The sequence below is a fragment of the Salmo salar genome, chromosome 01 (assembly GCF_965601325.2).
Source record: "Salmo salar chromosome 01, fSalSal1, whole genome shotgun sequence".
NCBI lineage: Eukaryota > Metazoa > Chordata > Actinopteri > Salmoniformes > Salmonidae > Salmo > Salmo salar.
The window spans coordinates 26,150,295-26,168,149 of record NC_138291.1 but is presented as its reverse complement, the minus strand read 5'-3'; the positions used below and the strand labels follow the sequence as shown (position 1 = coordinate 26,168,149).

Sequence of the window (17,855 nt, the reverse complement as noted above, 5' to 3'; positions counted from 1 at the left end):
TTATGGCAAGAACAGCTCAAAGAAGTAACGAGAAATGACAGTCCATCACTACTTTAAGACATGGTCAGTCAGTCACAAAAGCCATCAAGTGCTATGATGAAACTGGCTCTCATGAGGACCGCCATAGTAAAGGAAGACCCATAATTACCTCTGCCGCAGAGGATAAGTTCATTAGAGTTACCAGACTTCAAGTATCAGACACATCTCAACATCAACTGTCCAGAGGAGATTGCATGAATCAGGCCTTCATGGTCGAATTGCTGAACAGAAACCACTAATAAAGGACGCAAATAAGAAGAAGAGACTTGCTTGAGCCAAAAAACACGAGCAATGGACATTAGACCGGTGGAAATCTGCCCTTTGGTCTGATGAGACCAAATTTGAGATTTTTGGTTCCAACCGCTGTGTTTTGTGAGATGCAGAGTAGGTGAATGGATGATCTCTGCATGTTTGGTTCACACCGTGAAGCATGGAGGAGGAGGTGTGATGGTGTGGGGGTGCTTTGCTGGTCAGTGATTTATTTAGAATTCAAGGCACACTTAACCAGCATGACTACCATAGCATTCTGCAGCAATACGCCATCCCATCTGGTTTGCGCTTAGTGGGACTATCATTTGTTTTTCAACAGGACAATGACCCAACACACCTCCAGGCTTTGTAAGGGCTATTTGACCAAGAAGGAGAGTGATGGAGTGCTGCATCAGATGACCTGGCCTCCGCAATCACCAGACTTCAACCCAATTGAGATGGTTTGGGATGAGCTGGACCGCAGAGGAAAAGCAGCCAACAAGTGCTCAACATATCTGGGCACCCCTGCAAGACTGTTGGAAAAGCATTCCAGGTGAAGCTGGATGAGAGAAAGGCAAGAGTGTGGAAAGCTGTCGTCAAGGCATAGGGTGGCTACTTTGAAGAATCTCAAATATAAAATATATTTTGATATGTTTAACACCTTTTTTCGTTACTACATGATTCCACGTGTTATTTTATAGTTTTGATGTCTTTACTATTATTCTACAACGTAGAAAATAGTAAAAATAAAGAAAAACCCTTGAATGAGTAGGTGTGTGCAAACCTTTGACTGGTACTGTAGAAAATTAGCTATTTTAGTATTTATCTAGCAGGTTTCCTCAAGGAGAAAGCCTCCACTTCTATAAATGTCACGCCCTGATCTGTTTCACCTGTCCTTGTGCTTGTCTCCACCCCGCTCCAGGTGTTGCCCATCTTTCCATTATCCCCTGTGTATTTATATCTGTGTTGTCTGTTTGTTGCCAGTTCGTCTTGTTCGTTCAAGCTAACCAGCGTTTTTCCTGTCAGCTCCTATTGTTTCCCAGCCTCTCTTTCCTCATCCTCCTGGTTCTTGACCTTTGCATGTCCTGACCATGTACCCGCCCGCCTGACCTCTCCGCCTGACCCTGAGCCTGCCTGCCATCCTGTACCTTTGCTCGACCTCTGGATAACTGAACTCTGCCCGTCCCTGACCCTGAGTCCACCTGCCGTCCTGTTCCTTTGCCTTACCCTGTTTCTTCAACCCCTGCCTGCCTTGACTTGTCTTGCCTGCCCCTGTTGCTACAATAAACATTGTTACTTCGACAGTCTGCAACTGGGTCTTACCTTGATTCCTGATAATGTTAAAGATAACATTTAAAAAACACTCTAGTAAACACTACAATAATGTCCGCCACAACACTATAGTAAATGCTACAATATACTACAATCTGCAAAAACACTACAGTAAATGCTTCAGTATACTACAATCTGCAAAAATACTACAGTAAATGCTACAGAGTCAATGTGCGGGGGCACCGGTTAGTCGAGGTAGTTGAGGAAATATGTACATGTAGATAGAGTTAGTGATTATGCATAGATAATAAACAGAGAGTAGCAGCAGTGTAAAATAGTAAAAGAGAGGGGGCAATGCAAGTAGTCTGGGTAGCCATTTGATTAGCTGTTCAGGAGTCTTATGGCTTGGGGGCAGAAGCTGTTAAGAAACCGGTTGGACCTAGACTTGGTGCTCCGATACCAATTATCGTGCTGTAGCAGAGAGAACAGTCTATGACTGGGGTGGCTAGAATCTTTGTCATTTTTAGGGCCTTCCTCTGACACCGCCTGGTATAGAGGTCCTGGATGGCATGAAGCTTGGCCCAAGTGATGTACTGGGTCATACGCACTACCCTCTGTAGTGTCTTGCGGTCGGAGGCCGAGCAGTTGCCATACCAGGCAGTGATGCAACCAGTCAGGATGTTCTCAATGGTGCAGTTGTAGAACTTTTTTGAGGATCTGAGGACCCATACCACATCTTTTCAGTCTCCTGAGGGGGAATAGGCTTTGTCATGCTCTCTTCACAACTGCCTTGATGTGTTTTGACCATGATAGTTTGTTGGTGATGTGGACACCAAGGAACTTGAAGCTCTCAATCTGCTCCACTACAGCCCCGTTGATGAGAATGGGGGTGTGCTCGGTCCTCCTTTTCCTCTAGTCCACAATCATCTCCTCTCCGTCTCATCATTGTCAGCGATCAGGCCTACCACTGTTGTGTCATCGGCAAACTTAATGATGGTGTTGGAGTCATACCTGGCCATGCAGTCATGAGTGAACAGGGAGTACAGGACGGGACTGAGCACGCACCCCTGAGGGGCTCCAGTGTTGAGGATCAGTGTGGCAGATGTGTTGTTACCTAACCTTACCACCTGGGGGCAGCCAGTCAGGAAGTCCAGGATCCAGTTGCAGAGGGAGGTGTGTAGTCCCAGGGCCCTTAGCTTAGTGATAAGCTTTGAGGGCACTATGGTGTTGAATGCTAAGCTGTAGTCAATGAATAGCATTCTCACATAGGTGTTCCTTTTGTCCACGTGGGAAAGGGCAGTGTGGAGTGCAATAAAGATTGCATCATCTGTGGATCTGTTGGGGCGGTATGGAAATTGGAGTGGGTCTAGGGTTTCTGGGATAATGGTGTTGATGTGAGGCAAGACCAGCCTATCAAAGCACTTCATGGCTACAGACGTGAGTACTACGGGTCGGTAGTCATTTAGGCAGGTTACCTTCATGTTCTTGGGCACAGAGACTATGGTGGTCTGCTTGAAACATGTTGGTATTACAGATTCAGTCAGGGAGAGGTTGAAAATGTCAGCGAATACCCTTGCCAGTTGGTCAGAGCATGCTCGGAGTACACGTCCTGGTAATCCGTCTGGCCCTGCGGCCTTGTGAATGTTGACTTGTTTAAAGGTCTTACTCACATCGGCTACGGAGTGCGTGATCATACAGTCGTCCGGAACAGTTGAAGCTCTCATGCATGTTTCAGTGTTGCTTGCCTCAAAGCGAGCATAGAAGTAATTTAGCTTGTCTGGTAGGCTTGTGTCACTGGGCAGCTGTGAGCACAATTGGTTAGGTGGCCATAAAATGGCAGCCATCTCCTCCGGCGCCATTCTTATGCTATGATGTCTAAATAAGTCCATTGCACAGACGTTGAAGATGGGTTCTGTTCACAGCTGCTGGACACATCAGGCCTGCTGGGGTTTAGCAGCGCAGAGCGAGGCAAAGAGCCAATCTACTACCTTGTTGCCATCAGAACTTGGCTCTGCTGGCCCTGCAACTCGTGCAATTTTTTTAGATGAGATGGCAGCCATCCAAGCCTGGAGTACATCAGCACTGTCCGTCAGTCAACATCAGCCAGCACAGAGAGGAGGGGGGGGGGAGGAGTGAAGGGAGGGGGAGCATGAACATTTTTTGTGGGAAAGTATGAGTGGGGGAGGGAAGGCAAGAGAGATCGAGGGCTTGGTCTGTTTTTGTGAAACCTGAGCTGGGAAAAATGTCTCTGATTTTAACACTTTCCCAAAATGTTTTTGCAGTTGTTACTGTTAGGAGGGATCCATTGTGTGAGCCAACACACACAGGCACAGAACCGTACACACGTACATGTAGAGCCTCATACCCACCCCTGGTGTGCTTGTTTTTCTCTGTCCCTGCCCCATCCCTCGCCACACTTATGTTATCAAGGTGAGGCACACACACACTAACAAGGCAGCCTGACGTCTCTGGCCTGCCGTCCAGCCAACTGTCTCCAGAAAAACTGTCTCCACCCACTGAACCGGACCGGCTTCTGCCAGGAGGCTCTATCAGCTCTTTATCTGCAGCCTCCCTGCCTCGCTGTCTCTCAGCAAGAGGCTGTCTGGAAACTGGGCATGAGCAAATGCTGCTCTCATTACTGAACACCTCATGCAGAGTGAACACAGAGGGTTGAGACTGGTGTGTCCTCAGGAAACCACGTTGACTGCCTTATTTTATTCTGAAAGGAGCCTTTTCCTGCCAATTAGTTCTCAACAATACTCCACCTTGTTTATGTCCTGTATATTGTATACTGCTTGAGCCTCCACAAGTGATGTTCCAAATCATGGATTATCAGACACATGAAACAACAGTTGCCTGCGGTGGGAAGGTTAACAGTTTGAATCCTTTAATTAGGTTTTAAATGTAATAAAATAAGCAAAAAAAGATCAAATGTAAAAAGTAGCCCACAGAACAATAGGCAGCAGGAGACAAAAATGGCAAGTTCACTAGGTTTACGTGCTTTACTTGGAGGATTTTAAATCCCTCCCCTTGACCGCAGGATACTGCTGGTGTTTGTGAGTCAGAGATTGTGTGTGTGTGTGTTTTGGGTGTAACTATCCTTGTTGGGGCTAGAACAAGGACAATTCTGACAAGTGGTGACAGAAGGAAATAGGCTATTTTAGGCTTAGGGGTTAGGGTTAGGGTTAGGGTTACAACTAGAGTTGAAGGGATAATTTGGGATTTTGGCAATAGCTCTTTAACTACTTCCCCAGAGTCAGACGAACTTGTGGATACCCTTTGTTATGTCTCTGCGTCCAGTATGAAGGAAGTTAGAGACATTTTCTTGTGCTAATGCTAACTAGCATTAGCTCAATGACTCAAAGTCTATGGTACAGTATCTGCTAGCATGCTATCAGGTACCATAGACTTCCAGTCATTACGCTAACGCTAGTTAGCAATTGCACTAGCGCTAGTAAGCAACTTCCTTCCAGCTGCATGCAGAGATATACAATTGGTATCCACAAGTTAATCATGCTCTGGGGAAGTAAAGGACCTCATTGCCAAAATCCTGAAATATCTCTTTATGGTTAGAATTACGGTTGGAGTTAGGGTTAGGGTTAAGTTAGAGTTAGGGTTAGGACATAGGGTTTTGGGGGATAAGGTCAGGGTTAAGGTTAGGGTTTGGAGAAAATAGAATTCTGAATGGGAATCAATTGTTTGGTCCCCACAAGGATAGTAAAACAAACATGTGTGGGTGTGTGCGTGTGCATGTGTCTGCATGTGTGTGTGTGCATGTGTGCTTTTATCTGTGTGTGTATGTGTGCCAAGAGTGTGTGAGTGTGCGTGCATATGTATGTGTGTGCTTGTCCTTCTGCTTGCGTGTGCTTCACAGCTGTGCGGCTTGGAGTGACTGGCGCTCAGCTAAGGACTGGGCTCTGCTGGGTTTCTCTTGGTTAACAGAAGAGAACTCACAGTGCTGCACACTGATTGCACAACTTATTTTCTAAAGAAAATGTACAGACGGCTGCAGAAGAAAATAAGAATCAAAGGAGAAACACAATACAGAATATGGACAGAGTCAAAGAGATTAACTCTCACTGTCCCAAATCACATGAATTTAACAACACTTGCAGCCCCCTTAATAAGACACTGGCCTTATGCATGCCAGTGTCTTAAGCCTCAGTCTCTAAGCATGAACTAAATGCATCTTTGCCTTACTTATACCACAATAGTTACATCACTTTCATAGCCTTGCATACTAATTGGGAAGGGGTTGAACTGAAGTGACTTAATGTTTCATGCATAGATATTAAAATCCCACACTGTATTAAAATCCCACACACACATTGTCTTCAATTGCAGAAAATATTGACCTTGAGTCAACAGATCCATCTGCAGATAGTTGTGTGCTGTGTCATTCATCCCAGCTGTGATTTGATAGTAGAGCAGGGCTGAGGGCTAGAAAGGCTGGGAGGCTTGAGTTGGGGCTTGGGATGGCGGCAGGTAGCTTAGCGGTTAAGCGGTTAAGTGTGTTGGGCCAGTAAGCAAAAGGTCGCTGGTTCTAATTCCCGAACTGACTAGGTAAAAAATTGGTTGATGTGCCGTTGAGCAAGGAACTTAACACTCATTAGGGATAGGGGGCAGCATTGGGAAGTTTGGATGAAAAGCGTGCCCAGAGTAAACTTCCTGTTACTCAGGCCCAGAAGCTAGAATATGCATATAATTAGTAGATTTGGATAGAAAACACTCTACAGTTTCCAAAACTGTTAAAATGATGTCTGTGAGTATAACAGAACTCATATGGCAGGTGAAAACCTGAGACAAATCCAACCAGGTAGTGGGAATTCTGAGGTTTGTAGTTTTCAAGTGAATGCCTATCGAATATCCAGTGTCGGTGGGGTCAGGCTTCCACTAGATGTCAACAGTCTTTAGAAGTTGTTTCAAGCTTCTATTGTGAAAGGGGAGCGAATAAGAGCACTCTAAGCAGATGGCCCAGGTGAAAGCCTTTAGTTTAGTCACACGCGTGGCCGTGAGCGCGAGCTTCGTTCCCTTTACTTTCTAATGAAAACACTATTGTCCGGTTGAAACAGTATTGAATATTTATGATAAAAACACCCTAAGGATTGATTAGAAACATCGTTTGACATGTTTCTATGAACTCAAATGGAACTTTTTTGACTTTTCGTCTAGACTTTGTGCCCGCGCTTTGTGCATTTGGATTACTGGACTAAACACGCGAACAAAAAGGAGGTATTTGGACATAAAGATTAACTTTATCGAACAAAACAAACATTTATTGTCTAACATGGAGACCTGGGAGTGCCATCAGATGAAGATCATCAAAGGTAAGTGATTCATTTTAATGCTATTTCTGACTTTTGTGACACCTCTCCTTGGTTGGAAAATGGCTGTATGGTTTTTGTGGCTAGGTGCTGACCTAACATAATCGCATGGTGTGCTTTCACCGTAAAGCCTTTTTGAAATCGGACACAGCGGCTGGATTAACAAGAAGTGTATCTTTAATCGTATGTATAACACTTGTATCTTATATCAATGTTTATGATGAGTATTTCTGTAATTTGATGTGGCTCTTTGCATTTTCAGCGGATGTTTGTTTGAGACAATGCATTTCTGAACATAACACGGCAATTTCAAATGAGGTTTTTGGACATAAAGATTAACTTTATCGAACAAAACAAACATTTATTGTCTAACATGGAGTCCTGGGAGTGCCACCAGATGAAGATCAAAGGTTAGTGATTCATTTTAATGCTATTTTTGACTTTTGTGACACCTCTCCTTCTTTGGAAAATGGCTGTAGGTTTTAGTGGCTAGGCGCTGACCTAACATAATCGCATGGTGTGCTTTCACTGTAAAGCCTTTTTGAGATCGGACACTGTGGTTGGATTAACGAGAAGTTTATCTTTAAAATGGTGTATAATACTTGTATGTTTGAGGAATTTTAATTATGAGATTTCTGTTGTTTGAATTTGGTGCCCTGCAATTTCACTAGCTGTAGGCCAGGTGTTCCCCTAGCGGAACCCCCTTCCCAGAAAGGTTAACCCTAACTGCACTGGATAAGAGCATGTGCTAAATGACTGAAACATAAAAATGGATGGGAATGGGAACTGGATGCTGGAGGGCTTGGGGACTAGAGGGCTGGTGAGTCTGTGCTAGAGCTGGACAATAAACTGAAAATGATCAACACCAACCTTTCTGACCACTTTTCGTAAAAATGTTGTTGATATCATTCATTACGATAAGTAGATATAGCTTATACTGGAGAAATGTGAAGTCTGAAATAAATAAGTCTGCTAATATGGGTGATGGTTAATGGGACAACTGATAACTACAACATTTAAAGTAATAACAGCAGCCTTTAGGGTAACATAAAAAATTACTGAGGTACATTCATGTTTTATACAACGGGTGGGCCTAATCTTGAATGCAATGACTGATAATGACATCAGTCATTGGCTTCATCAAAAAGTGCATCGATGACGTCGTCCACACAGTGACCATAAGTACATACCCCAACCAGAAGCCATGGATTACAGGCAACATCCACACTGAGCTAAAGGCTAGAGCTGCCGCTTTCAAGGAGCGGGACCCTAACCTGGAAGCTAATAAGAAATCCCGCTATGCCCTCCGACGAACCATCAACCTCTCCCTGTCCGAGTCTGTAATACAAACAGGTTTTAAGCAGACCACCATAGTGCCTGTGCCCAAGAACACGAAGGTAACCTGCCTAAATGACTACTGACCCGTAGCACTCACGTCTGTAGCCATGAAATGCTTTGAAAGGCTGGTCATGGCTCACATCAACACCATTATCCCAGAAACCTTGGACCCACTCCAATTAGCATACCGTCCCAACAGATCCACAGATGATGCAATCTCTACTGCACTCCACACTGCCCTTTCCCATGTGGAAAAAAGGAACACCTATGTGAGAATGCTATTCATTGACGACAGCTCAGCGTTCAACACCATAGTGCCCTCAAAGCTCATCAATAATCTAAGGACCCTGGAACTAAACACCTCCCTCTGCAACTGGATCGTGGACTTCCTGACTGGCCGCCCCAGATGGTAAGGATAGGTAACAACACATCTGCCACACTGATCCTCAACACAGGGGCCCCTCAGGGGTGTGTGCTCAGTCCCCTCCTGTACTCCCTATTCACTCATGACTGCATGGCCAGACACGACTCCAACACCATCAATAACTTTGCCGATGACACAAACGTGGTAGGCCTGATCACCGACAACGATGAGACAGCCTATAGGGAGGAGGTCAGAGACCTGGCCGTGTGGTACCAGGACAACAACCTCTCCCTCAACGTGATCAAGACAAAGGAGATGATTGTGGACTAGAGGAAAAGGAGGACCGAGCAGGCACCCATTCCCATCTACGGGGCTGTAGTGGAGCAGATTGAGAGCTTCAAGTTCCTTGGCGTCCACATCACCAACAAACTAACATGGTCAAGGACACCAAGACCGTCATGAAGAGGGCATGACAAAACCTATTCTCCCTCAGGAAACGGAAAAGTTTTGTGATGGGTCCTCAGATCCTCAAGAAAGTTCTACAGCTGGACCATTGAGAGCATCCTGACTGGTTGCATCACTGCCTGGTATGGCAACTGCTCGGCCTCCGACCGCAAGGCACTACAGAGGGTAGTGCAAACAGCCCAGTACATCACTGGGGCCAAGCTTCCTGCCATCCAGGACCTCTATACCAGGCGGTGGCAGGGGAAGGCCCTAAAAATTGTCAACGACTCCAGCCACCCTAGTCAAAGACTGTTCTCTCTTCTACCGCATGACAAGCGGTACCCGAGCACCAAGTCTAGGTCCAAGAGGCTTCTAAACAGCTTCTACCCCCAAGCCATAAGACTCCTGAACACCTAATCAAATGGCTTCCCAGACTATTTGCGTTGCCCCCCCCCCCCCCCCCCCCTTACACCGCTGATACTCTCTGTTGTTATCATCTATGCATAGTCACTTTAATAGCTCTACCTTCATGTAAACTCAGAAAAAAGTAACGGCCCTTTTCAGGACCCTGTCTTTCAAAGATAGTTTGTAAATATCCAAATAACTTCACAGATCTTCATTGTAAAGTGTTCAAACACTGTTTCCATGCTTGTTCAAAGAACCATAAACAATTAATGAACATGCACCTGTGGAACGGTCGTTAAGACCCTAACAGCTTATAGATGGTAAGCAATTAAGGTCACAGTGATGAAAACTTAGGACACTAAAGAGGCCTTTCTACTGACTGAAAAACACCAAAAGAAAGATGCCCAGGGTCCCTGCTCATCTGCGTGAACGTGCCTTAGGCATGCTGCAAGGAGGCATGAAACCTGCAATAAATTGCAATGTCCGTACTGTGAGACGCTTTAGACAGCGCTACAGGGAGACAGGACGGACAGCTGATCATCCACGCAGTGGCAGACCACGTGTAACAACACCTGCACAGTATTGGTACATTCAAACATCACACCTGCATGGACAGGTACAGGATTGCAACAACAACTGCCCGAGTTATACCAGGAACGCACAATCCCTCCATCAGTGCTCAGACTGTCCGCAGTAGGCTGAGAGAGGCTGGACTGAGGGCTTGTAGGCCTGTTGTAAGGTGGGTCCTCACCAGACATCACCGGCAACAACGTCACCTATGGACACAAACCCACCGTCACTGGACCAGACAGGACTGGTAAAAAGTGCTGACGAGTCGTGGTTTTGTCTCACCAGGGGTGATGGTCGGATTCGCGTTTATGTCTAAGGAATGAGTGTTACACCGAGGCCTGTACTCTGGAGCGGGATTGATTTGGAGGGGGAGGGTCTGTCATGGTCTGGAGCAGTGTGTCACAGCATCATCAGACTGAGCTTGTTGTCATTGCAGGCAATCTCAACGCTGTGCGTTACAGGGAAGACATTCTCCTCCCTCATTTGGTACCCTTCCTGCAGGCTCATCCTGACATGACCCTCCAGCATGACAATGCCACCAGCCATACTGCTCGTTCTGTGCATGATTTCCTGCAAGACAGGAATGTCAGTGTGGCCAGCGAAGAGGCAAGCGAAGAGCTCGGCTCTCAATCCCATTGAGCATGTCTGGGACCTGTTGGATTGGAGGGTGAGGGCTAGGGCCATTCCCCCAGAAATGTCCAGGAACTTGCAGGTGCCTTGGTGGAAGAGTGGGGTAACATCTCACAGCAAGAACTGGCAAATCTGGTGCAGTCCATGAGGAGGAGATGCACTGCAGTACCTAATGCAGCTGGTGGCCACACCAGATACTGACTGTTACTTTTGATTTTGACCCCCCCTTTGTTCAGGGACACATTTTCTACGCCAGGTGAAATTGTGCATTATTAGGTCATTGTTATGGATGTATCCAAATAGTCACTACAAAACAGCAAAAACTAAATTAAATGCAGCTACTTTGCTGTTATTCTGGCTGCACTGTTTGATGTTACTGTAATTTAGCCGTAGTTGGCTAGATAGCAAGAAAAGGGACAAGAAAGTTACCATCCAGTATGGCAATCGAACATTTAGAAAGAACCACTGGGTCCAAAGATACAGAACCAAAGGACTGAACAACTGGGTCGCGTCTCTGGCAACCGAACTGATAGAACGAATGACCAGCCGGCTTGGGTAGCAACCCTTGATTTGTGTCCGGACTATTTATTGTGGAAGGATGAAATAGTATGAATAAATGAATACAAATATATTTTTTATGAAAATACAGTGACTTGCAAAAGTATTCACCCCCTTGACATGTTTCCTATTTTGTTGCCTTACAACCTGGAATTAAAATAGATTTTCGGGGGTTTGTTTCATTTGATTTACACAACATGCCTACCACTTTGAAGATGCAAAATATTTTTTCTTGTGAAACAAACAAGAAATAACACACAAAAACTGAAAACTTGAGCGTGCATAACTATTCACCCCCCCAAAGTCAATACTTTGTAGAGCCACCTTTGGCAGCAATTACAGCTGCAAGTCTCATGGGGCATGTCTCTATAAGCTTGGTACATCTAGCCACTGGGATTTTTGCCCATTCTTCAAGGCAAAACTGCTCCAGCTTCTTCAAGTCAGATGGGTTCCACTGGTGTACAGCAATCTTTAAGTCATACCACAGATTCTCAATTGGATTGAGGTCTGGGCTCTGATTAGGCCATTCCAAGACATTTAACTGTTTCCCCTTAAACCGCTCAAGTGATGCTTTAGCAGTATGCTTAGGGTCATTGTCCTGCTGGAAGGTGAACCTCTGTCCCAATCTCAAATCTCTGGAAGACTGAAACAGGTTTCCCTCAAGAATTTCCCTGTATTTAGCGCCATCCATCATTCCTTCAATTCTGGCCAGTTTCCCAGACCCTGCCGATGAAAAACATCCATTACAGCATGATGCTACCACCGCCATGCTTCACTGTGGAGATGGTTTTCTCGGGGTGATGAGAGGTGTTGGGTTTGTGCCAGACATAGCGTTTTCCTTGATGGCCAAAAAGCTACATTTTAGTCTCATCTGACCAGAGTCCCTTCTTCCATATGTTTGGGGAGTCTCCCACATGCCTTTTGGCAAACACCAAACGTGTTTGTTATTTTTTTCTTTAAGCAATGGCTTTTTTTCTGGCCACTCTTCTGTAAAGCCCAGCTCTGTGGAGTGTACGGCTTAAAGTGGTCCTATGGACAGATACTCCAATCTCCGCTGTGGAGCTTTGCAGCTCCTTCAGGATTATCTTTGGTCTCTTTGTTGACTCTCTGATTAATGCCCTCCTTGCCTGGTCCATGAGTTTTGGTGGGCGGCCCTTTCTTGGCAGGTTTGTTGTGGTGCCATATTCTTTCCATTTTTTAATAATGGATTTAATGGTGCTCAATGGGATCTTCAAAGTTTCGGGTATTTTTTTATAACCCAACCCTGATCTGTACTTCTCCACAACTTTGTCCCTGACCTGTTTGGAGAGCTCCTTGGTCTTCATGGTGTCGCTTGCTTAGTGGTGTTGCAGACTCTGGGGCCTTTCAGAACAGGTGTATATATACTGAGATCATGTGACAGATCATGTGACACTTAGATTTCACACAGGTGGACTTTATTTAACTAATTATGTGACTTCTGAATGTAATTGGTTGCACCAGATCTTATTTAGGGGCTTCAAAGCAAAGGGGGTGAAAACATATGCACACACCACTTTTCCGTTTAAAAAAATAATAATTTAAACAAGTTATTTTTTTAATTTCACTTCACCAATTTGGACAATTTTTTTGTATGTCCATCACATGAAATCCTAATAAAAATCAATTTAAATTACAGTTTGTAAATCAACGAAATAGGAAAAACGCCAAGGGGGAGGAATACTTTTGCAAGGCACTGTATGTAAGTCATTATTTGAATATGTTCGTCACCCGTTGTGTAAAAGTGATAATGCCCTTGAAGCCGGTGTTTTGAGGATATATTGGTATGGATTTTCAGGCATTATCACTTAAATAAACATATTGTTCTATTTATCATTTTGTGATAATTCATTACATTTATCGTGATATGGATTTTTGTTCATATCGCCCAGCAATGAGTCTGTGCCGACTGGGAGGTTAGCTGTGTTGGAGGAGGCTCTGTTGCCCCCAGCATGCACAGTCCAAATTAGCTCAGCCTATGCACTCTGGCTTTGTTGACTTAGCCGGTGTTCCCATGACAACTGTAGACTTTCCTGGAGCCAGATGTGTACAGAGAAGAGTAGAGAAAGTGAGGATACTTCAGTGTTTGTGTTCGCTATGACATGGCTGAGGTTGTTATTTGATATGTAGACTATTGCCTTTCTGCAGAAGTAGCATGGAAATAACTCTGGCATACGGTGTCAAGTAAGACAGGATGGTGTTATTATTCACTGTCAATGGACTATTATAAACTCTTAGTAATAATGTTAATTTGTTGGATCACTGCCTTACTCAAACAACAAACAACACAACAGTACTTCAGGTAGTGAGTCAGAAGCCATGGGCACCTCCAGTATTATTTTAGCCAAAGCACAGACAAGACAATTAAAGGCAAAAACAAACAATGGCAAAATACACAATGCTATCTAAAGAACAATCTTAAACAAAAGAGAAAAGTGCTGTAATCATGAGGTTAGTTTATCTCCATTTTAATATGTCTTCCCAGACAGCACCAGTCCCCTGCCATCAACTTCATCTGGCATGCAATCAGGAGAGCCACAGAGTTGTTTTGGTGCTGTCACTCAATCAGGAGGTGCCTCCCAACCCCCCCTTGTACTCATCCTAGCCCCCCACTTTACAGCCCACTTTGCAGAGCCTTTCAGACCAGGAGGGATGTCTTTACAGACGCACAATATCAAGAAACAGAACAAAGAAAAACTGGAAAATGTTACACATAAACGTGAAACATATACATTTACAGAAAACGGGCCTTTTTTTACTAGAGCTACAGAGATCATTATTTGTTATTGACTTGTGGAAATGACTCACAACAGCCAGACAGGGTGCCTCAGTTCCTAGCAGAGAATACAAACAATTGATGTACTAACAAACCGACCTATCCATGTAGCCTATCCAGCTCTGTATGGTCTGCTTTGTCCCTGATAATAGGGTAAAATTACTATTGTCAAGGAGTAATTCATGTCATAGTAGACACATTAAAATGAGCTGTAGTCACTAGTTGCTCCCCCAGTAAATGTCTGTCTGAAATTATAGGTTCATGAAATGAGTGTGCTGCTCATAGGTGATAATTTAGTAATTACCTTTGTGTTTGGGTGAGATGGTGTGAGATGAGATGGTGTTGGGTGAGAGTACAGTCCTGGGGGGATTCTGTGGCTGGGTGGGACACAGGGGGTGATGAGGTGCCTGTCAGCGCTAATTTGCTGTTATTCGCCAGCTCACAGCTACTTTATTCACTTAATGATACCGTGCCTATCTGATGCCTTTAGCACAAAAGTCAGCCTCTACCGAGAGAAAACAGAACTCAACAGTACTAAACAGAGGCCAGACCGAATGAAAGGTAGAGAATGACTCTGTGCTGGTTTTGTTGTGTTCATCAGCTGAGCACAATCAGTCTTCTTTTCTCAGTTCTCTTGTGAGCCGCCCCACTCAGCCAAAGGCTCCAGTCACGGAGGCTGCACTGCATCGATTGGCTTTGCAGACATAAACAAGAGCTGCACTTGCAAGTGACCCCTGGGCCTGACCCCAGAGATAGACGCTCCCTCTAATGGGTGTCTCTTTCAGCGGGCGGTCCAGGGAACAGAGAAGCCATTGTTTGTGCCAGGAACAGCCAAGACTCAAGCCCACAAAAGTGCTGAGCCAAGAGGAGCAGGCTAGAGAGCCAGGGAACTATGGGCCCTTCCTCCTCCTCCTGCTGCAAGGCAGAGCCTCAGCCTTCTACTCCCGAGGGAGAGTTAACCCAGGAGAGGATTGCCACCTACCCCCTCAGAGCAGAGCCATGCTAACAAAGCAATCATTGCACTGATAACACCTGGTCTGGCTGCTTCACTTGTTTTGGTCACACATCTTTTATCACTTTTATCTTTTCTTAGTCTCTTGTTGCTTTTTGGAGGATTTGAAGAGATACTTTAAATGACAAACCTATAACAGCTAGAAGTGAGAAGCCACCACATCCTCTGATGCACACAGGCCAGGGAGTTCTCCTGCTGGAAGTGGCCAAACAGGTGAGCCAGGTGTCAGTGAGGTGTGAAATTCTACCTGGCAGCCATGACAATAGGATTGCCACACGTCACCCTTGGGGGAGGTGACTTTACACACAGCACACAGCGTTGACTAGTCTATTCAACTCAGCCTGAGCTGAAGAGCAAAATAACACTGGGTTTTACTGCAATTTGTTGTAATGATGATCCCTTGTAAGATATGGTGCAAAGAAAATGACATAAACTAGGAGGTAATATTGAATGTGAGGTTTATATTATGTTGTGGTACTTGTGTAGGTCATGTATCTACAAAAACAACACCTTTATCTCACAAGAACATTCACAAGTGATTATATAGTCATTATAAACACCATGTTAGGAACCACACACTGATATTCCACCACTTTTATGCATGAGGAACATTCATGCGTATATTTGTCATCAGCAGTATATCAAGCCCCCTGGTCTGAGAGTCCCAGTAGTACTGTAAGTCATCTGCAGGCACAGCAGCCATGGCTCTGACCTTTGTAGAAGTGACAGTAATGCAGAGTGAGGGGACTTCATGGACACATCCTCCTAACCAAGGCTCTGCTGGAGACCAGGGCACAGGTCGTCTGTAGTAGCTACTCATCTTCAGTGTTACCGTTGCCCTGCTAGACAGGCCTGTGTGTGTGTGTGTGTGTGTGTGTGTGTGTGTGTGTGTGTGTGTGTGTGTGTGTGTGTGTGTGTGTGTGTGTGTGTGTGTGTGTGTGTGTGTGTGTGTGTGTGGTGTGTGTGTGTGTGTGTGTGTGTGTGTGTGTGCGTGTGTGCGTGTGTGTGCGTGAGTGTGTGTGTGTGTGTGTATACAGTACTGCTAGTTAGGCAGTCATATGAGTGTAGGCTGAAGGCCCCATCACTCCCACTAAATTAATGAGCACTCAGCAGGAGGGATGTGACGGGCACTCCCACTGCCAAACACCTGGCTAACTTCTAATGGCTGGCTGGCTATCCTCAGATGCTTGGCTAGTTTTAAGTGGCTTCATTTCACAATGAGGCTTATAACAAATGGACAACTTGATGTTGGATGTTGGCGGGAAGAGAATAATGACTTCCACCTTAGCACTACAGTACTTGCATCGAAGCAAAGAATTTATCAAGTAACCATATAGCTGAAGTCGGAAGTTTACAAACACCTTAGCCAAATACATTTTAACTCCGTTTTTCACAATTCCTGACATTTAATCGAAGTAAAAATTCCCCGTCTTACCTCAGATAGGATCACCACTTTAAAAAATAATTTCTGGGTTTCCAAGGTGTCTTGTTTCTCTTTCAAAGTAATCAAAGACTGTTCTATGCAGGTTATCGCATCGTCAATGGTCTGCTATACTACAGACACACAGCTAGTTCTGCACACGACAGATTTGAAAGAACGAACCAGAGTATACTGTACAATATCACAGGGATTGCTCAGGGACGCATCAGATCTACAGACACAAAGTACTTTCCAGTGCATGTTGATTACAAAAGAATGCTAAAGTAGACAAAAAGGATTGAACCCATAACCAATGCCCAGTGACGAAAAGAAATGTGGCAAATTATCTGCAGGGTACTGATCCAGCTCCAAACCATTGGCCAGAACATGGTCATACTGTAGTTAAGTACAGTTGAAGTCAGAAGTTCACATACACCTTAGCCAAATACCTATCTCACTGGTCACCCCCAAAGCCAATTCTTATTTTGGCCGCCTTTCCTTCCAGTTCTCTGCTGCCAATGACTGGAACGAACTGCAAAAATTACTGAAGCTGGAGACTCATATCTCCCTCACTAGCTTTAAGCACCAGCTGTCAGAGCAGCTCACAGATCACTGCACCTGTACATAGCCCATCTGTAAATTGCCCATCCAACTAATTCATCTCCATACTGTACTTATTTTTTATCTTGCTCCTTTGCACCCCAGTATCTCTTCTTGCACATTCATCTTCTGCACATCTACCATTCCAGTGTTTAATTGCTATATTGTAATTACTTTGACGTGATGGCCTATTTATTGCCTTACCTCTCTTATCCTACCTCATTTGCACACACTGTATGTAAACTTCTGACCCATGGAATTGTGATGCAGTGAATTATAAGTGAAATAATCTGTCTGTAAGCAATTGTTGGAAAAATTACTTGTGTCATGCACAAAGTAGATGTCCTAACCGACTTGGGGAGGCTTGCAAGCTGAAGAACACCATCCCAACATGAAGCACGGGGGTGGCAGCATCATGTTGGGGGGTGCTTTGCTGCGGGAGGGACTGGTGCACTTCACAAAATAGATGGCATCATGAAGAGGAAAATTATGTGGATATATTGAAGCAACATCTCAAGACATCAGTCAGGAAGTTAAAGCTTGGTCGCAAATGGGTCTTCCAAATGAACAATGACCCCAAGCATACTTCCAAAGTTGTGGCAAAATGGCCTAAGGACAACAAAGTCAAGGTATTGGAGTGGCCATCACAAAGCCCTGACCTCAATCCCATAGACAATTTGTGGGCAGAACTGAAAAAAGTGTGTGCGAGCAAGGAGGCCTACAAACCTGACTCAGTTACACCAGCTCTGTCAGGAGGAATGGGCCAAAATTCACCCAACTTATTGTGGGAAGCTTGTGGAAGGCTACCCGAAATGTTTGACCCAAGTTAAACAATT

General features: G+C 44.8%; 1 non-coding gene across 1 annotated transcript; it reads left to right on the top strand.

Annotated features, from left to right (window-relative positions):
* Positions 1-1,089: 1,089 nt before the first annotated feature.
* On the top strand, positions 1,090-1,144 carry LOC123726800 (U7 small nuclear RNA). The gene has a single exon (XR_006758948.1). It is a non-coding gene; the product is annotated as a U7 small nuclear RNA (small nuclear RNA).
* The last annotated feature ends 16,711 nt before the right edge of the window (positions 1,145-17,855 follow it).